Source organism: Pelodiscus sinensis, chromosome 2 (assembly GCF_049634645.1).
Source record: "Pelodiscus sinensis isolate JC-2024 chromosome 2, ASM4963464v1, whole genome shotgun sequence".
NCBI lineage: Eukaryota > Metazoa > Chordata > Testudines > Trionychidae > Pelodiscus > Pelodiscus sinensis.
The window spans coordinates 229,362,304-229,383,085 of NC_134712.1; the positions used below are offsets into that span (position 1 = coordinate 229,362,304).

At 45.4% G+C, this 20,782-nt stretch overlaps 1 long non-coding RNA gene across 6 annotated transcripts in view; it reads left to right on the top strand.

Annotated features, from left to right (window-relative positions):
* Positions 1-20,782, top strand: part of LOC106731995 (uncharacterized) — a 69,470-nt gene that overhangs the window by 12,290 nt on the left and 36,398 nt on the right. For 4 of the 6 annotated variants that reach the window (XR_012902092.1, XR_012902095.1, XR_012902091.1 and 1 more), the window contains exon 1: positions 14,396-17,891. The exons of 1 other annotated variant lie outside the window; for it this stretch is intronic. This is a non-coding gene — a long non-coding RNA (uncharacterized LOC106731995). One more of the 6 variants, XR_012902097.1, reaches the window with a different exon arrangement.

Genomic DNA, 20,782 nt, shown 5'->3' on the forward strand with positions numbered 1-20,782 from the left:
GTTTTTCCCACCTATAGCTTTTTCCCACCTATAGCTCTGATTTGCTCCTATGGTGAATAGGGGACTTACAAGATTCCTTGCCTATGTTGAAACCTTCCTATACAGATTCAGAACAGCTGCGGAGCGTATCTAGTGACTACCACACTCTACTTTGGCTGCAAGGATACAATGGGGAAGAATTGCTGTAATTCCTAGTAGCCTATTCTGTCTAGGGCAAAGATCCTCAAATTGGGACATGGATCCCTCCAGGGATGCGGAATGTATGGTGGGGGGGACATAAGAAGCTTTAGGGAAGAAATGTACTGTGCACATTTACCCACAGCAATGGATACCTAGCAAAGCTGATTCCTCCAGACATTTCAGATCCTCAGATGGTGCTGTGCATTTTGAGGGATTTCTGTTAAGGACGCATAGTATCATACACAGTTGCTGCTAAATGGATATTAATCTGTTGACAATGACACAATGTGAACATTTAATTGTAAGCATGGACCACAATTGCCGATTTGCCTTTGCTCTTATTACAATGGACTGTTGGCTCCTTTGTGCAACATTAAAAAACACACCTCAAACTGAAAAACAAAGAAGAGAAAACTGATTCAAGTGAAGCACTGTTGGTATATGTACTTCTGTGGCAGGGGGTTGTAAACTACTATGACACAAAAAAGGTGGGTACAGTGAAATAAGCATCAGAATTGCTGTTCTAGGGTTTGCATAATATGCCTTAGTGTTATTTTATAGTACTGTACTGCCTGCTGCCCTAATAGTAACATACATGGCAACTGGGGATTTTGGCTTTGTTTTGCCTCCAGGAGTTGCTTCTGCATCTCCCTTTCTTTTTCCAATATTATCTTTGGCCATGGCACTGCTTTCCTTGGCAGCTGATACATTGTCTCTTGCCATTGCAGCAATCTCTGTGAAAACTTTGTCAGATTCCCTCTCCATTCTCAGATACTGCCTCCACCTCTCTCTGCATGTCATTTTTTTTTTGTAACGAGGTCTGCAACTACTTCATCATGGCTTTGTCTACACTTTTGCAGGCAGAGAGTATGCAAATGAAGCACTGATTAGCATATTGTTGTGCTTCTTTTGCATAATCTATTCAAGCCATTTTTGCGCAAGGGGTTTTTGCACAAAAACAAGCAGTGAGGATGTTTCCTTTTTGCGCAAAAAACCCTTTTTGTGCAAGATCCTTATGCCTTTTCCATGAGTTTTCTGTTGTCTTCCCTCTCTGGCAAGCCACTGCAGGTGCCATAGTTGTGGGGATTAGGGTTGCCAACTGTTTAATTGCACAAACCCAGCCACCCTTGTCCTGCCCCTTCTCTGAGGCCCCGCAGGGGGTTGGAGTGCAGGAGGAGGTGTGGCCTGTGGAAGGGTGTTTAGGTGTGGGGAGAGGGGGGAGCTGTGGGCTTTGGGCGCAGGAGAGGGTGTGGGCTCTGGGAGGGGATGCAGGGTGTGGGCTCAGAGAGAGAGTTTGAGTGAGGGAAGGTGTGTGGGCTTGGAGGGAGTTGAAGTGTTGGTTCTGCACTGGGGAAGGCGGTTGAAGAGCAGGAGGAGTGAGGGGTGTGGGTTGCAAAGTCTGGGAGAGAGTTTGGGTGCAGGAAGAGTGCAAGCTCTGGAGTGAGTGTGGGGTGCGGCCCTGTGAGGGGGTTGAGGGAGGAGTGAGGGGTACAGCGGCTGGTGCTTACCTCAGGCAGTTCCTGAAAGCGACCAATATATCCCTCTGTCAGTAGGTCCTAGATGGGGAGTGGTGGGGGTCTTCGTGTGCTGCTGCCTGAAGGTACTGCTCCCGCAGCTCCCACTGGCTGAAGGTCCTGCCCAATGGGCGCTTTGGGATCAGTGCTCAGGGTGGAGGCAGCATGCAGACACACACATCCTGTAGGGGCTGCAGCAACAATGCTGGCCACTTTCAAGAGCGGCACGAAGTGAGGGCAGGCAGGGAATCTGCCTTTGGTCCACTACTACACTGTTAGCACCCAAAATCTCCTGGATTGCCTGCATGATTCTAGGAGACTCCCAGCAAAAGCAAAGGGGTTGGCAATATCTCCTAGTGGGGATATTTAAAAAAAAAGACAATTTGTTATAGGTCATATTTTAGGGCACCACATTTCAGGATAGATGTGGACAAATTGGAAAAAGTCCAGAGAAGAGCAACAAAAATGATTGTCTAAAAACCATAACCTATAGGGGAAGTCTGAAAGAGCTGAGTTTGTTTTTAAATTGCAGCAAGGATTAGGGAAAAAAAGACTTCCTAACTGTCAGGGTGGTTAAGCACTGGAATATATTGCCTAGGGATGTTCTACAATTTCTATCATTGGAGATTTTTAAGAGCAGGTTAGACAAACACCTGTCAGGGATGGTCTAGATGGTGCTTGGTCCTACCACGAATGCAGGGGGCTGGACATGGTGACCTCTCGAGGTTCCTTCCAGTCCTGTGATTCTGACTCAGCCTTTGTTTTCCTGTCCTTTACACTGAGGTACCTGCCCTGGTGGGCCAGACCCCTGGCTTATTTTAGGTTCTTGGGTGTGCACCTGAGGAGGTGTTGTGTTACAATTATAGAAATTATATTGATGACAGATTATGAATTGGAAGTATGCTCCCTAATAGCTTTTTTCAGCAGAGGAAGTACATGGGTGGTGAAGGGTTAAAACAGTCTCTGAACTTCCCTTAGAAGAGGAGCGAGGGTAGTGAGATAATAAAGGTCTGGGGGGGCCATGTAGTCTTCCGTCCCAGGAACGGAGGAGGGGCAAGCAACTGGTGTTGGGAAGGACTGGGGCTCCCACCCCAGAGCATTAGGATGAAGAGTAGCAGCAATGGATGTCCCAGAAACAAGGGAGCGGCCACAACTGATTTTGGGAGTGTTGTGGGGGTCTCAGTAATAGATGTGAGCTCGTTTGAAAAAAGAAGAATGGCTATTTGGGAGGAGGCAAATAAACTAGTGAGACCTCCAAGTGAGCTGGAGCTGCCTGGATCAGAGTGGAGCTATGTTAAAGAGAGTGAGCAGCAGCCAAACCTAGAGAGAAGCAGAGAAGCAGCCTGAACTGAGCAGAGCCACAGCAGCCAGAACTGGAGAGGTCAGGGGAGCAGCAGTGGCAGGGCAGAGGCAGAGTAGAGCAGGAGGACTGTCACTGGAGCTAAAATGTGAGGGGGACCCTGGGAAGAGGGCCCAGTGTAGAGAAATAGCATCAGCCAATAGGTCTACAGATGCCACCTAGAGCAGGGGTGGGCCATAATTTTTGATGGGACTCCAAGAATTTGGTAAGTGGTCAAGGGCCAAGGTGCAGGAGGAAGCTTGGGGTAGCACCTTGGGGTGCAAGAGAGGGTGCTGGGTCTAGGAGGGGATTGTGACCTGGGGCAGAAGTGCAGGGGTTTGGTTTGTGACCTATAGCAGGAGGGGGTTGTGACCTGGGGCAGGTGATTGGGGTGCAGGGTTTGGGAAGGGCTAAGGATGCAGAAGAGGACTCTGATATGGAGAAGGGTTGCAGGAGAGGATGCAGGGTCTGGGTGGGGGTTGTGATCTGATTGGGGTGCAGAAGGGGGTGGCGTGCTAGGTGCAGGCTCTGGTCAAGAGATGCTTACCTTAAAGTGGCTCCCAGCCAGCAGCCCAGCAGGACCCTCAGGCAGGCACCCTGCTGCCTGATGCACCCCCTCAAAGTGGCCGGCTGCAGCAGCCAATGTGTGCATCTCATGCTATTGATATGGGATCCTAAACATTGTGCTATTGTTTAGCCATGTAAAACAAGGAATTCAGCTAATTTTCAACAGGCATCCCAGTCGCATTAACAATTCATTTCTAACATACTGTACCTCTCAGAAGCCATGGCAGTTTCCTTCATGCTGATTGCGTTTTCCAGCACCTTTTTAACATATGGTCTATTGGATGTTAAGTGATGCTCACATGCTTTATTGTCTTTAAAATAGCAGCAAAAAGCTAAATATATAACAGATGCTCAAGTACCTTCAGATTAATGTATTATGGAAACAGAACTGTCATCACACCCCCTTACAATCACATTTTTCACCTGCTTTATGTGCTGTTTACCTGTAGCTTGTTTTGACAATGCATTTGTTAGCAGTTGGAAAGTTCCCAGCTTCAGAGCTGGCCTGCTGTCTGTCTTCCTTGTGAGTGGCTTTTGCAACTCTTCTTCCACATTTTTATCTGATTTCTAAGTGCTGTTTAAAACCTGTTCCATTTTCTTTTTTAAAATGTGCTAAATATGTATCCAGTCACAGAGACATCCAGATAAAGCCGCACCAACAATATATGTGCATAACCTTTTTATAGACCTCTGGACAAAAAACTCTTATATGGTTTACTAGAAGATTTACCCAGCATTGCTCAGGTCTTTAACTCAAGTAATTTTTGTTTTTTTGGAAAATAAAATGAAAATGTCCATGTTTCATTTAAATCATTGCTCTGGGATGGGGATGGGCATGAGGAGTTCAGTTTGCAGGCTGCCCTGGGAAGAGAAGACTATCCCAGCCCTCTCCTACTGCAGCAGCTTAAGGCCCAGAGAGGAGCACCTCTCTATGGCTGATGCAGCTCCAGAAGACACAGCCAGGGGAGAGGTGCATGTCCCAGAGCTGGGGCAGGTCCAGGTTGGTCTGCCCCTGTGCTCCCCAGCCAGAGTGAGGAATGCAGTAAGCTGTGCACTTTCCCCTCGCTCCCTGATGAAGAGGAACAGCCAGCAATGTTCCTGTACAAATTGGGAGGGGAGGAGTGTTAGCACCCCCACCGTAAAGGGTGGCTGGGGTTGGGAGGCTCAGAGCTGGGGCAGTCCTGGACAGGAGAGAATGCCCTTAGTCAGCCCCTTTCATCTTCCTGATGATTCTCTCTTTTATGTATGGTTTTGAGAAGCAATCCGATTCCAGACACATCCCATTTTCCTGGCACAACCAAAGCCTTACCCTTGAATGGTTTAGTTTTGTCCTCACTACACAATGGGAGTGTTCGCAGACTGAGTGAAAGCTACCCCTGAGCTTATGTTCCCACCATGCCAGCTAGCCTGGGTTGAAAGCATCACTTAACTCAGATGACAGGTTTTGTCTGTGGATGGGGAGAGGGTTGGGGCAACGCTCGAAGTATATAAGAGAGCTCCCCATGTTAACTTGTCAGTGAAGACCTACCCTGACAGTCAGGGAACTGGATAATGCTATGTACCAGGTTATAGGCAGGTTTTTGAATTAGAGCAGGAAGACTCAGTATTGAGAAGGGGATACTTCAAAGCAGCAACACTGCTTGGAGTCTGGAGCCAGACCACGGCTTCATGAGGCAGTATTTTGAAGCGTTTTGAAATGCCACGGGGAGCCCGGCTTCAGGCTCCTTTCACTCTTTCAAAGTGGCAGTGCCACATGGAGCCCGGGGTCAGCTGGGGACTCCCCCGCTGACCCCAGGCTCTTTGCGGTGCTGCCTCTTTGAAACGCCACATGCAGCCCAATGTCGATGCAACCTAGGGCTGTTGCTACACTTCAAAGGCGGAGGCGCCCTATCGACTAATCAAATAGTGAATGCTAGATGCATTGACTATTCGATTACTCAATTAGTCGATATTTAACATCCTTAGTTCTGTACACACTGGTAGCAGCGAGAACCCTGGTGGCGATTCTTCTTCAATGGTTCCAAAGTCTTGGCCAGAGTTCTGGAACGGTCCTTCCCAGGATAAATAGCCTTATAACCCCTTACTCTTACTTACCTCCTCCTATGCATGCACCAAATGGAGAACACCAGCATCCCAGCTCTGTAGCTGAAACAAGGAGCGCAGTGGAGGGCTGCCCCATTCTTCTCTTCACAAAAGAAATGCCGCCTCTGTTACTCTTCCATGGACACGTGGATAGATGAGCTCTTCAAAATTCAACAACCAAAGAATGTTTAATTGATATCATTGCTCTCATGACCAAGACAGTGCTCAAATGTAATACATGCTACAAGGTAAAGGTAGATTAATAATCCTACTATTATTTTGAGTCAAAATCCTGTTCTCTTTAGTTAGGCCTATTGAACCCAGTGGGACCACATGTGAATAAAGTGAGTACAGTTTGGCACTTGGGGTAACACCACAGGATGTCTTTTATTCCCTTCTTCTTTCCTGCTTTCTTTGAATGCTAGCAGGATTACTTTGCATGGATGTGTTTGTAGTTCCAAACTGCACCTTACAGGCAGTCCCTGGGTTACGTACAAGATAGGGACTGTAGGTTTGTTCTTAAGTTGAATCTGTATGTAAGTCGGAACTGGCGTCAGCCACTGCTGAAACTGATCAGTTTCAACAGCGGCTGAATCTGGACGCCAGTTCTGACTTACATACGGATTCAACTTAAGAAACCCAGGCGTCCCCAAGTCAGCTGCTGCTGAAACTGATCAGCGGCTGATTCCAGGAAGCCCGGGGCAGAGCAACTCTGCCTCAGGCTTCCTGTAGTCAGCCGCTGGTCAGTTTCAGCAGCGGCTGACTTGGGGATACCTGGGGCAGAGCAGCTGGGGTGCTGCTGGGTTGCTCCAGTAGCGCCGCTCCTCGGCGCTACTGGAGCAACCCAGCAGCACCCCAGCTGCTCTGCCCCAGGCGTCCTGATTCAGCCGCTGCTGGTCAGTTTCAGCAGCGGCTGAATCAGGACGCCTGGGGCAGAGCAGCTGGGGTGCTGCCGGGTTGGTACAGTAGTGCCGAGGAGCGGCGCTGCGGGACCAATCCGGCAGTGCCCCAGCTGCTCTACCCCAGGCGTAGGCAAGAAAAGCCTGGTCTGCTGGGGGGGGAAGGAGGAGGGGCACTAGCTACACCCCCTTTCACCTCCTTCCCCCTCCCCCACCAGGAGACCAGGGAGACGCGGGTGGCGGGACTGCCCGCGTCCTCCACGGATTTGCTCCGTCTCTTTGGTCTGCTGACCAGGGAGACGGGGAGCAAAGCCACGGAGCACACGGACAGCCCGGGAACGCCTGGGCTGTCCCGCTGCAGGCGTGCTCCGCGGCTTTGCTCCCGGTCTCCCTGCAGACCAGAGAGACGGGGAGCAGCTTTTCTCGCCCCGGGAGGACGGGGGCGGCGGGACTGCAGCACATCTGGGCGTCCCGCCGCTCCAGTCCTCCGGGGAGAGAAAAGCCCCATTCGTAACTGCGGATCCGACATAAGTCCGCGTAACTTGGGGACTGCCTGTATTGTATTGGATCCTTATCATTAAGAAGCAGCTACTAATGAAATCAGTTGGAAGCCCCCCATTCACTTCAGTGAAAGCAGGTTCTTCATGCTTAGGAAAGAGGAAGAATTGTTTAACTAGCATAGGGTTGAATTTGCGTCAGTGCAGTCTATTTGTGCTGAAATTCCTTGTCTAACTCCTCTTCTGCTGCCCCCTTGGATACTGGTGAATCCTCATTCGAGCCACACTGAGTAATGGGTTAAGGGGACAGTCTGTATATTCATCTACCAGTAAGACCGATCAACTCCATCTTGAATGAGTTGCTCTGTGAAACTAAAGTATTTTTTAAATGGTACAAGAATACCTGGAAGTAGAACAATAGCTGTGCACTCCTTATACCTTGGAATATTTTAAGATGAACTTACATGGAAAGTTTTGCATTGGCCATAATATTTTACAAGACAAAACCAACTTAGGAAAAATGAAGGCACTTCTTGTTTAACTTGGAGAGAAGTTGTCCAAGAACAACTTATCTTTGCAAAAATATCCCCCAATAATAACATTGAGGGTAAAGAGACCTGCACTGATATATTTATTTGTCATGTAATTACTAAGCATGCAAATTGAAGCTGTCTTGGCACCTCGACTTTTTTAATCTGAATTTTAAAACATGTTCTAATGTGTTTATTTAGGATATCATTGCATATTTTAAAATTGCTCTTTGGATCCCAATTGATTTAAGATAGTATTGTATTCTATTGAACTGTAAAGTTCTTAAAAAGAACAAAAACCTTAAAGTCTTCTTTATTAAACAGAGCTGCGGAACTTGGAGCCAGTCATTAAGTGAATTATATTCTGGCTAAACATAATTTATAATAAGCATTTCTGAGCACATATAATAGCTGACATGAGCTTATTAGACTGATTCCCACTGGCAGTTTTTTGTTTTTCTTAGCTACATTTTTTTAATGGCAGCAGTTTAGTAATCAGTGATTGCACAGATTGACTATTGCAAGTTTTGCAGGAATTTTCCCTGCAAGTGTAATTCTCTGATAACCCTGAATGGACAGACTAATTTCTGCAGTTTGAGAGGGCTTTTCTTTATTGGCTTGATGTGACTAATTGGCATAAGAACAATTCCATCAGCAAAAAGTAATGAAGTCTGCTATTAATCGTATTAGCAAAGATTTAAGACTTAACTGTTAAAATACAGAGCACCCTCTTGTGGAAAGATGCAATGCCAATGTACCTCCTTTGGACAGAATAATACCATAATCATTTTCTTTCAAAACCAGGAGGAGCCTGTTTCTCCCCCCCCCCCCCCCCAACTATAGTGTGTCTGTTTTCCAAAATCCATTATTATGTACCTGCAGATGTCAGTATAGCCTAAAAAATCCATATATATAAATGGAGGTTTCCAAATTAGTGACGGTTGAGGCATCATTTTAGTCCATTCACAGGGATACCAGTGACTTTTTGGTATAGAGATAGGACTTTGACAAACAAATATATTGCTGTGGTAAATGAACTACCAAAGACTCCAATGAAATACATGGCCAAGTATGAGTGAGACTAGAAGAGCAAAGCAGATGTCTGGCTGATATAGGTCAAGTGAAAAAAATCTTTCATAAAGTACAGGTGTAAATGAGTTATTCTTCAGATTAAACTGACAATGATACGAGGCACTCACCGTGCTGGTTTGATCTCCTTTAAGCTGCTGCAGTTTGTTCTTGGTGCTCCTAGTTAAAATTACATCTTCAAAGATCGATACAGGACTCCTTTATTGGACTAGTTTTTCAGGATTCTTATGATCACTCTCATAGCCTGAACCAGGTGACTTATGCCCAAACAGGGCAGGCCCTTGTACCTCTCCACCTCATTACAACTTACTCTTACAGGCTCTTTTGCCAGCTAGCATGGGTTTTCTGGGCAGCTCTTCTGTGTTCTTTGAAAAGTTATAGAACAACTTTGATTGAAATCTTAACCCCACTGAAGTTTTCAAAGGAAGTTTTGCCATTGGCCTCCTTGAGGCTAGAGTTTCACCAACTATCTGCCTCTCTTTACTTAGCGCTTTCAGAAGTTTAATGAAAGGGGGACATTTAGTTAACATTCCATTTATTTATAAAATAAAGCTAACAGCTCACATGTATGAGGGCTTAGATATCAAATTGATGTACAAGGTGTGCATGGCACACAAGGATCACATCTCAGAACACTGAAATGCAGCCTGTTAGAGGGTAGACTTGTACATCCCCACTATACATAACCATTTAGGAGGGGAAAAGAAGATTGTATGTATGCAGGAAAAATGCAATCATCCATATTGGAAAGTGGTCAGAACACAAGTGTTCTCATACCCATCATTATTGAAAGTGCTATGGGACTGCTAATGGCCCCAAGTGCAGGACCCTTGGTTTTATATCCATCCAAAGACATGTCCATCTGGAGTACTGGTACATTCTGACTCAGAAAGCAATGTTAAACAATGAGTTCACAACACCAATTCCTATAGAGTCATGGGTTTTGCTTGGAAGCATCCATTTGTGAGATTACAGCCTCGGGAGGTAATTGTGTGAGCTAATTGTGACATGAACTTTAGTTTTCTGATTTAAAGATACATCATGAAATTTTATTAGAGTCAAACACCAGAATGAATATAGACTAGCTTGCTTTGAAAGGGAAAATAAAGAGCGCTGTAGGCCTTCCAGCATTCCATTTTATAGCAAATACCATGCGTAACATCCAGAAGATGATAATACATGTACACAAAGAGCTGGAACTATTCATGTGTGGTGCCTCCAGGGATTACACAGAAAAAGGGCTATATCTGGTGAGCCCATATCTAGAAAAGAAAGTGTGTGTGTGTGTGTCACTCTTTCCCCTTCTATATATACTTTTTCCTCTCTCTCTCTTCCTTCTAGCAGCCCAAGACTCTACGCAACCTTAAAGCGAAGAGCATCAGGTGATACTGGTGTTGTAGTTCAAAAATCACGGGTAGGACTCTGTTCCTGTGGAGTGCTGACAGGGGCAGCACGTACAAGAGGCAGGGAAAGACATTATCTTTCCAAACCACCAGCCCTGGTCCCACTCTCACGCCGCGCCCCTTAGAGCTGCCATCAGGTGCCATGCGCCTGATTGCAGCTGTAAGGTGCGCCGGAGGGCAGGGCCGCGCATGCACCATGCACCCGGGGACGGAGCGGCGCATGCGTCGTGCGCCTGCTGCCCAGGATGCACAATGGCTCGAGCCAGCCCTGGGGTGGGCAGGCTTGGGTTGTACACCACCCGCACTCCCTGTGCTCCCGATTCTTGTGATCACTTTCATAGTTAGAACCAGGTGACGTGCCCAAATGGGGCAGGCCCTTGCATCTCTCCACCTCATCGCAACTTATTCTTGCAGGCTCCTTTGCCAGCTAGCATGGGTTTTCTTAACCATGAATACTCCATTTGTATTTGTTTTATACACATTATTATTTCTTATCTGTATTACCATATTGTGTCCTAGTCATGGACCAGGAATACTACTTGCTATTCACTAAGTACTTGTAATTGGTCAAACTTCTAATATTGGGGCTCCCCCCAAAAGTCTGACTAACAAATAGGCACAAGTTCTATTTATCAAGTTTTGTGTCCATAGACACAGAGGTTAATTCACCTGTGGGAATTTACTATGGTGGCAAATGTCCCTGGTAGCACGTGAAAGTGTGCCAGTGTATCATTTTACAGGAAATCAGAGGGAACCACTGAGGGCAGTACAAACCCAAAAGTGGATGCTGCTAACCAAAAAAGTGACCGTATCTAGGATAGCTTGAAAGAGCATTAATTTATCATCTGATTTCATAAACTCTTGCTTGCAGGGTTCCTATGAGTTGCAACATTGGGAAGTTGAACTCCCTGGAGGGAAATGCTCCTACCATCATTGCCCTTTGGGGCAATAGCCTTAATTGATGCAGATGGGATTGTACCTCAGTGTTTCTCCTTTGTAAGTTTGTCCTTGTGATTGATCAGGTTATTTTGTTAATAACATTGCAGTTAATCTGATCATTTGTGAACATGGCAAGCCAATACAGCAGAGGAGAGAACAAAGAAAATAATCTTTACCCAAAACACAGAGAAGAACAACCACAGCATAACAGCAGTTCTCCCACATGTCCTTTCTAGGAGCTTCCCCGGAGGAAGTTAAAGAAGGGATGCAAGGGATGAGCATTGGCTCTTTGCTGTTAGACTGTTACCCATTGTGTAAAATAAACAGAAATTTCTGTTTTCTTTATTAACACCCTCCACCCCACCCTGCTCTGTGAGAAAGCTGCAACTCCTTGCTGGTGTCTGGGATATACATTTACTTTAAAACGAAACTGGGGGGTGTTTTAAATTGTATTTTATTTCAAATGCCCCAAAGAAACTTCTCTGGCAGCTGACTCACTTCTGGGTTCAACTCAATCCAAAGCCCTGGACCAGAGTTTCTCTGTCTGAGAAGCTGCCTTTTCTTCATCCTGTCTCCACAGTGGAGATCCACTGAGGTGCTTTTGTTGGCAGTGCCTCAGATTGAACCACGGGGAGCTACAAGTTTTGCACCCACATGGCAGGGCACAGATGTCAATAAATCCTTGCATAAACAGAACATCTCACCTCTATACCACTACCACCAGGAGGCTGATGGAAACAGAGGCTGAGTCAAAGGTGGAGCCACAGTTGCAGGAATCTCAGATGAGGAAATATTCTTATCGCCCTCCATTCGCAAAACACAATTTCCAGGCATCTGAAAACTATAGAACCTTTCTTACGTATGGCGAATATAATTCTACCACCTGACGGGGGGGCTTCCAAAGCCACAGTGACCTTTATTAGAAAATGCCTGATCCCATTTCCTGTATCCCACTGCCCACTTATCCTCCCAGTAGAATCACTGTGTAGTTGCTCCTATAACTGAGTGATTCTAGAACAGCAGCCCCCTTAGCCAAATGTCTCAGCTTTACATTTTATTTTCCCCTTTTGATGTTAGTGAGCCTCAGTTTAAGGAGAGAAGAATCTGAAATGAGAATTTGACAAATAAGCTTAATTTAATATACAATCCTAAGGCTTAAAAAAATAAAAGCCAACATAGTTAAACTACCCAGAAGTGGATCCATGTAAATGTAAAAAACCCTGAAAGCTGCTATTTGGCTGCTTTCTCAGTGCTAGCTCTGGCTGCATGTAGTCTGTACCTGTGAGCTGTGTAAGGCAGGCACAGGCCATTAATTAGGATATTCTAGTGGCGAATGAATGTTTAGTTGATCTCGATCCTAATGCTTTTGTAAAGTAAGCTGTGAACTATGGAAGCGGCAAGCAGCAGAAAATGCGTGTAGGAATCCCAAAGGAGCACTTCCCAGCTAGGGAGGAAAATGTGCAAAGAAGAAATTTAACAGGAGCACTTTCTTCCTATTAGGTTCAAAATAACAGATGTTTCCCCTTGACATTTAAAGAAACCATCTCTGTGAGGTTTGTTTGTTTTTTTCAAGCGCTTATCCAATTAAAAGAAACTTGTTAAATGTTAAGCAATTTTACACCTACCAGAATTTAATATCAAGGTGAACAGGCATTCACTAAGGCAGGGCAGATTTTAAATGATTGCTTTAAGCAGGTATATTTAATGCTTTCAGTTCCAGTTTCAACAGTGGAAGCGGCAGTATTACAAACACCTCCGGAATGGAGGCTGTTCATAACTCTGACGTGTTTGTAACGGTGGTTCTTCTTTTAGAAGTTTACAACTGAACATTGATTTAATATCACTTTGAAACTTTACTATGAAGAAGAAAAATGCTGCTTTTAACATTTAACTGATTAACTGACTAAACGGGATCTGGGTGGGGGACTGCTCCAGCCTGGCTGGAGCAACCTCAGGCCCTTAAGACTCCTGCTTCTAGCCCTGCACTGTGGCTGACTGCCAGCTCCTGGCTCCCAGCTCCTGCCAGAGCAGCCCCTGTCTGCAGCAGGCCTGGCTCCTTGTGGACAGAAGCTGCTTTGGTGGAGCAGACCCTATCTGAGGAGTGCCCGAGTTCCTCATGGACAGAGGCTGCCTGTCTGAAATGGGCCCCATGTTCTATCTAACCCCCACAGGTTACCAGTTAACCAGAACCGGTAAGCATCACCTATTAAGGGTTAACCCATTAACCTTTCACATCCCTAAAACAAACACAATTGCCTTATTTTGCTAAATCTTGTGTTATACTTTCCCTTTATCTTTTGAATAGTTCACATTTAACACATTACCGTACTGCATTTGTTTGGGTTTTTTGTCTGTGCTGCTGCCTGATTGTGTGCATCTGGTTCCAAATGAGCTGTGGTTGACCACTCTATTTGTAACTCTGGTGTTTGTAATGCTGAGGTTCTACTGTACACTGCAATAAAACAACACACAAAGGTTTCTATTTTAATTGACTGCTTGTTTTAAACAATCTCAATCATTTGTACCTAGTACAAGAACTGAGAGCAAGCCTAGTGGATCAGATCTGAGGTCTATTTTGTCCACTGCCCTATCTCCAACAGTATCAGAAGTTTTAGAGCAGAGGTCCCCAATCTGTGAGGCATGCCCCTAAGCAGGCACAGATGAACATTCAGGGAGCATGGCTGAGGCCTGGGAAGGCCAGGGAGGCAGCACCAATCAGCTCCACTTCTGGCCAGGCCCCTGCTGCTGGTCCCAGCTACTGACCCTGCACCTGAGGCTCCGCTCCCACCCCCAGCTGTGGCCCCAGCCTTGGCTCACCTTGTTCCTGTTCACATTTTTCCCTCCCCCCTCCCTTTGAGGGTGGCATGGACATAGGTAAGAGGAGATGCAGGGTAAAAAGTTTGGGAACCACTGCTTTAGAGGACTATCTTGGTGGACAATTATGGATTATCCTGCCCCTTGGAGAGGTTTTTTCTCATACATCATTTGGTGTTTGTCTTAGGCCATTCTTGTACCACATGTATTTTTTATACCTTGAGAACTTTCTCCATATAAATGTCTAATCCTTTATTGAGTTCTGCTAACTCTTGTTTGCAATGATATCTTGTAGTAATGTGTTCAAAAGATTGAACTGTGCAGTGAAAACTATTCCCTTTTATCAGTTTTAAGTTTGCTTTTATGTCCCCTTGTTTTTGTATGATGAGAGGTGGTGTAATATTCCTGTCTGGGTTATCTTTTCTGTATCATCATCTCTGCCAGTTCCATCTCATTTGTCTCCTCTCTAAAACTAGCAGTCCTGATCTCTTCAGTCTCTCCATGTGTCTAATGATTTTTCATCACACATCTCTGGTACCTGCTCTTTCTAATTGACATGTGATAACCAGAACTGACTACCACTCTCAGCAATTCTTTGTATTGTATGCCATCACCTTCTTTGAATGATAGACTATTACTATTTTTCTATTGGTATAATCCTGTAGCTTGTCTGTGTGAGTGGCCTTTGAAACCTGAGGTAAAAGACTTTGTGAAATATGCTAAAAAGAATAGAAAATATTCTTTTCAAGATAACCTACAAAAAGGGGAAATGAAAAAAGGATTACTGTTTGTTTGTGTATATCAAACTCAACTCAGCATCTATTAGCATGTTATAGTTACATTTTTGGTGTCTGCCCTTTTAGCTAATTTGCAATTCTCTATTGCCTACTTTCTTCCTTCTAACAGCTACAATTTAGGCATTAACTTTGATCAAATTAAAAAAATGTGTAAAATGTACTCTGCAAAATTTAAATGCCACAGGAAATCCATTGCATCCCATGAACTTTAAAGAGCTCCAGTGTACTAGGGCAACAAAAACATGATTTGTTAAAAGCTAGAGCAAAAAGTAAAACTTTGTCACCTGTTTCCTTTTGCATTGTTTCTTCTGCAAATTTTTGAAAGTGCAACTTTGCTGTAACTAAATTCTGTGTTTTATCACAGTGAACACATTTTTTTTCAGGAGTTTACTATTGACTTTGAGTTAATAACTACTCTCTAAACTTGATAATAGAAGGTAAAGGACTGAAAGTGAACCCAGCTCTTGGCATGAGAACTTTTTTTCTTTAATTCAGGTTGTGTCTTAAATTAGAGAAATACATCAAAGTCAAGTTTTGAATTTTGTCTCTGTTGTATGCAAGTGTGAGAGCTAATACTGGACCATATTCTGCAGTTTTTAATCAAATCTGACTCCGTTAGGGATGCCAAAACTCAGTCCATTGTGGCTTCTCCTAATAAGCTTAGTCTGTTACTTTACAGATTATACATGTGATCTGTAGTTCCAGACATAACAAGGTGAGCTAAGTTTAAACTCTGGATTTCCTGTTCTCTTATCTTAGTTTACACCAGAGTTTTACCATTGTTTTAATTAATTTCTGAGATTTGGCAGATCATTGTGAGTAAGGCAGCTGTGCTGTACATTGAAAGGACTAGTTTTGACTGTTGTGTGTGTATTTTCTAAGATGCTCCCAATGTCTGCTAGCACTTTGGGCAACTGAATATCCCTGTGTTGTCAGGAGGCAGTCACAATTCCAGCAGCCATAATAATGTGTGAGGAGTTGACTGGATTGGGGGTTAATTTCCAGCTTGAGGGGATATACTCATGAAGGCTTTGAATGAACTAATGTGCTAAAAGTATAATGTAGCTGCCTTGAGCATGTGCCTATTTGAGGTCATAGACATACCCTTAGCCAGGGTCTGTCTCCAGTGCAATCAAGAGGTGTGATTGCAGCTCCCACAGACAACCCTGAGCTACTGTAGATCTAGACAGGTCTGTGCTAGTGTGGGTATGATTAACCAAGATTAAAGCTAACTTCAGGGACACTAGCTGTGCAACAATAGCAGTATAGCTGTGATTGCCTGAACTGCAACAGAGACTGCTTGAACAGCTACCTAGGTTCTGGATAAGGCCTTACTCTAGCTAGATGAAAGCTAACTTGGGAGAGTGCCCACAATAATGTGCAAATCCTTCTCATTGCAGTGTAGACTGTGCCTTCCCAAATTACTGAATGGAAAATTGACAAAGCATCCAAATGTTGGCTGCCCTTTTGGCTAAGTGATTTCAGACTTGGTTGGGATGGCTGTAGCAACACTGGTTTGGGCACAGAGTGGAACTCCCTGAATACTGGCAATTTGTTTTTCTTTGTGCAGGGGATAAAATAACATTTTCTGCTTGATTTTTATTTTAAAATGTCAGCAATATTTAGTCTGATTTTGGTTTTATTGGAGCTCTTAAATGAAAAGGGCAAGTTTGTGAAGCTTTAACAGTGACAGGTTGCCCCCCTACTTATTTTAGTTTTTAAACAATCTGTGGGAAAATTGCTTCTCCGCTCAGTTATCAGGTTTCATGTCCATAGTACCTGAGATATCATAATCCATTACTTCTTCAGCCATCCATAGAGCATTAGGGTAGATGTGCCCTGGTTTGCTATTGTAGAAAATGACCATGCAGAAACAAAACTACCCAAAGTCTTCCAAGTCGTCTTCCCACATCATGAAGAGAAAAACTGTTGTTTTTCCTTTGTAGGTTACTCCTAAATGATTTTGTTTACATTGTGTAATGTTCTGCAATGTTTCTTACATGTATTGTTTTTTCTTGCTGTTTTAATTTCTGTTAATGACTGTGCTGCTTTCTGGCCTTGTCTGTTCAAAAGTATTGTTCACGTTCACTAGAAAATAATTCACTGTTAGGGAGCCTTTTTCCAAACCTGTTATGTCACCAGCACGCTTTTGCACAAGTGCTCTCAGGAATGCTTCACATTGCAACCAGTAGCTTTAAGCGGGTTTGTTTGTTTTTTATCACAACCTGCCCTGTTGGTAAGACTGTATCCGGAATAGCCTTTGCTGTTTCAACTTGCTGAACTGTACATGTAAGAAAAACAGTCGTGCTACCTAGGGAAACTGCATCCTTCCTGCCTTATTTCACCTTGGTTAGCTGAGGTTAATGTCATGATAAATGAAATCTTCGTATGATCAGTGATGAAGTATTTTTTACAGAGCTTTCTTATCTGCAGAAACGCTTCCTGAGCTGCCTTCTCATCCTGTCTTGGAGATATATTACAGTTTCCTGGCATGTGTTTTTTGTTTTATTTTGTTTCATTTTTTGCCCTGCTATTTTTATCTTTTGCCTCATTTTTAAAAAGAGTTCCTGCTGAGCCTATAATATCCAGACTGCTTAGGTCATTTCTTTCTTCAGACATTCTTGCTCATCCTTGTTGACATCCTTAGCCCCGTCTTCAGTCTGCTGGATTTATCTCCTATTTACTCTGTATCCTGGTAATCTAATGTAGCAGACAAGCAACTGATTTAGCCCAGCCAAGACCTAGTTGTGCCAATTACAAAGAGTATTTCTGTAAAGATGTCTTTTCCTATCCTTTTAAGCAATTTTTTGAATGGGTGAGTAAATTTGAGGGTTCTTATACATTATTCTAGATGCTTTGGCACCATGCAGAGAAATAAACTAAAACATTATTTTGACCAGAATAATGAGAGGTTTGTCATTTTTGGAGATACACACTGTGTACCCTGTGGAACTCTTCAAAAAACTGGCAGTTTGACTGTAAATATGGAAAACATTGAGGCAAAAAAAAGGATGAAATTACTGTTGATATGAGTGTTTCTCAAAGTGGGCCATGGGCCCACTTTGGGAAAGCAGTTAGCCAGACCTGTGCCACTTTGTTTACCTAAAGGGTCTGTAGCCATGGAGCTTTGTGGCTCCCATTGTCTCCGGTTGGCTGTCCCCAGCTAAGGGGAGCCGCAGGAAGCAGCAGCCTGGAGTCCAGGAGCAGCTGGGCTGGAGCAGCTGTAGCCCATCCCCAGCTGGTAAGGGGACTACTCCACCCCCACTTAATCAGTTAAATGTAGTGTTAGCACTACATTTAACCATTTAACCAATTCAGTGGGATTTTACATCCCTACTCCAGACTCCGGTGGTTTAGTCCAAATTCCACAGGGCATATTTTCTTTGTACTTAGGTCCCAATCCCAGCCCCTGCAACTTGTCCTCATTCCAGTCCAGTGTCCAACCTGCACTCTGTCCCTTTGCTCCATTCTCTCTCATTGCCACTCTGGATTCTAACTCCTCTGTTTTCTGGTCAGGCTGCTTCCCCTCCTCCTAAATGCTGGGACATGAGTAGTTAGAGTTAGAAATGGATGAGTCAGTTGTGTTTAATCCCTTATAAGAGACCTTTTTATACCCTTTTTTTCCCTCAGAAACTAACAAAAATGTATCATGGGTAGGCTTTACCCATGAAAGCTCATGATAATACATATTTTTCTTAGTCTTTCAGGTGCCACAGGACTACTTGTTTTTATACAGACAGTCCCCGGGTTACGTACAAGATAGGGACTGTAGGTTTGTTCTTAAGTTGAATCTGTATGTAAGTCGGAACTGGCATCAGCCGCTGCTGAAACTGATCAGTTTCAACAGCCGCTGAATCTGGACACCAGTTCCACTTACATACAGATTCAAGGTAAGAACACCAGGTGTCCCCAAGTCAGCTGCTGCTGAAACTGATCAGCAGCTGATTCCAGGAAGCCCAGGGCAGAGCAACTCTGCCTCGGGCTTCCTGTAGTCAGCCGCTGGTCAGTTTCAGCAGTGGCTGACTTTGGGACGCCTGGGGCAGAGCAGCTCGGGTGCTGCTGGCTTGGTCCAGTAGCGCGGCCGCTCCTCGGAGCTACTGGACCAACCCAGCAGCACCCCAGCTGCTCTGCCCCAGGCATCCTGATTCAGCCACAGCTGAAACTGATCAGCAGCTGAATCAGGACGCCTGGGGCAGAGCAGCTGGGATGCTGCCGGGTTGGTCCAGTAGCACCAAGGAGCGGTGCTGCAGGACCAACCGGCAGTGCCCCACCTGCTCTACCACAGGCCCCCGGCTTTGCTCCACGTCTCCCTGGTCTGCTGGGGGGGCACTAGCTGCGTCCCCCCCCCAGCAGACCAGGGAGACGTGGAGCAAAGCTGCAGAGGACCCGAGCCGAACCGTGGCGCTTCCAGATCAGCGCTGCGGTCCGGCCCGGGTCCTCCGCGGCTTTGCTCAGCGTCTCCCTTGTCTGCAGACCAGGGAGACACTGAGCAAAGCCACGGAGGACCCGGGCGGACCCGCGGCTTCCAGATCAGCTGAAAGCGTTGCGGGTCCGGCCCGGGTCCTCCGCCGCTCTGCTCAGCGTCTCCCTGGTCTCCCTGGTCCCAGCGTCTCCCTGGGGCCGGACCCGCGCCGCTTCCAGCTGATCTGAAAGCAGCGCGGGTCCAGCCGGGTGCTCCGCCGCTCTGTTCAGCGTCTCCCTGGTCTGCAGACCAGGGAGACGCTGAACAAAGCGGCGGAGCACCGGGGGCCAGACCCGCGGCTGCTTCCAGATCAGCTGGAAGCGGCGTGGGTCCGGCCGGGTGCTCCGCCGCTCTGTTCAGCGTCTCCCTGGTCTGCAGCTTTTCTCGCCCCGGAGAAGGCGGGCGGCGGGACCAGGCGTCCCGCCGCTCGAGTCCTCCGGGGTGGGGAGGCGAGAAATCCCCGTTCATAACTGCGGATCCGACACAAGTCGGATCCGCGTAACTCGGGGACTGCCTGTACTCGCTCTTTGAGTTGGAACTCCCATTCTAGTCAATTGACAGGTGCCTCTTGCCTTGAATGAATTAGAACTTGCATAACTTTGTGAAAGATGTTTATCTCTGTATGCTCCAACACTTCAGTTAGTCTATAAGGTGCCACAGGACTCCTCGCCGCTTTTGTAAAATAAGAATAACAATAAGTGTCTTGCCCAAAATAAGGTGAAGTTGAAAGAGAAGCAAAGAATCTGGAAACCTGTGGCAGAATGTGTGAAAGCGGAAGGGAGCCAAGTCTGAAAAAAGAGAGGTGGAAGGAGGGGGAGAAGAGGAGTGAGGGCGACAGAAGTAATGGGACTGAAAGGAATCACACGGAGGCATAGAAAAGAGGGCTGACTGGAGGAAAATACTTAAAGTTTAAGATAAAATTTAAAAACCATTGAATGTCCTAACTATCTTTTTCAAACACTAGTAAATGAAGACTAACCCATTCCAACAGCACTATTCATGAGTAAAGTTGTACACATGCATAAGGCACTTTTCCTGCTCCAAAGAGCTTGTACGCAAGCCAGGGTGAACAGTTAGACACTGTGGGACATAGAGATCCTGAAAGATGAGAAGGGTGGTATATAGGGAAGGGTTCAATGGAGGAGGGAGATCCTGTGGCTAAGGAATGGGAGTGCTGCAGGCATCATGATGGCAAGCAGAAAGATGAGAGTGGGCAAAGGTGATTAAAGGAGGATGTGAGATGAAGGGATGAGCATGGGGAGAGTAGGACAAGAGCTAGATGTGAGAGAGAGGTTAGAATAGAGAGAGCTTTCTGTGTGGGGTTGAAAAATTGGAAGTTGATCAAACCAATAATAGTTCATGAGCCTTTCTGTGTTGTTTTTTCCCCCTCAATAATTTCATAAAGAAAGATCTGAGCCCTTACAACAATTTCTGCTTTGATTGTTTCCAAAGCTTGTTTAAGCCATTCATCCACCCTGGGCCTAACCGCTTCCCCCCGACATGGCACAATGGCACATCCTGCTGGTGCTCAGTGCTGGAATATTAAGTTCGCATTTACCTCCTATATAGTAATAGCTCATTCAAGCTGCTTTGTGAGCAGTAGCTGCCCAGTTATCCTTTACATGTGTTCATCAAGCTGTAACTAAATACCTGCTCTTTGGCAAAGCTCA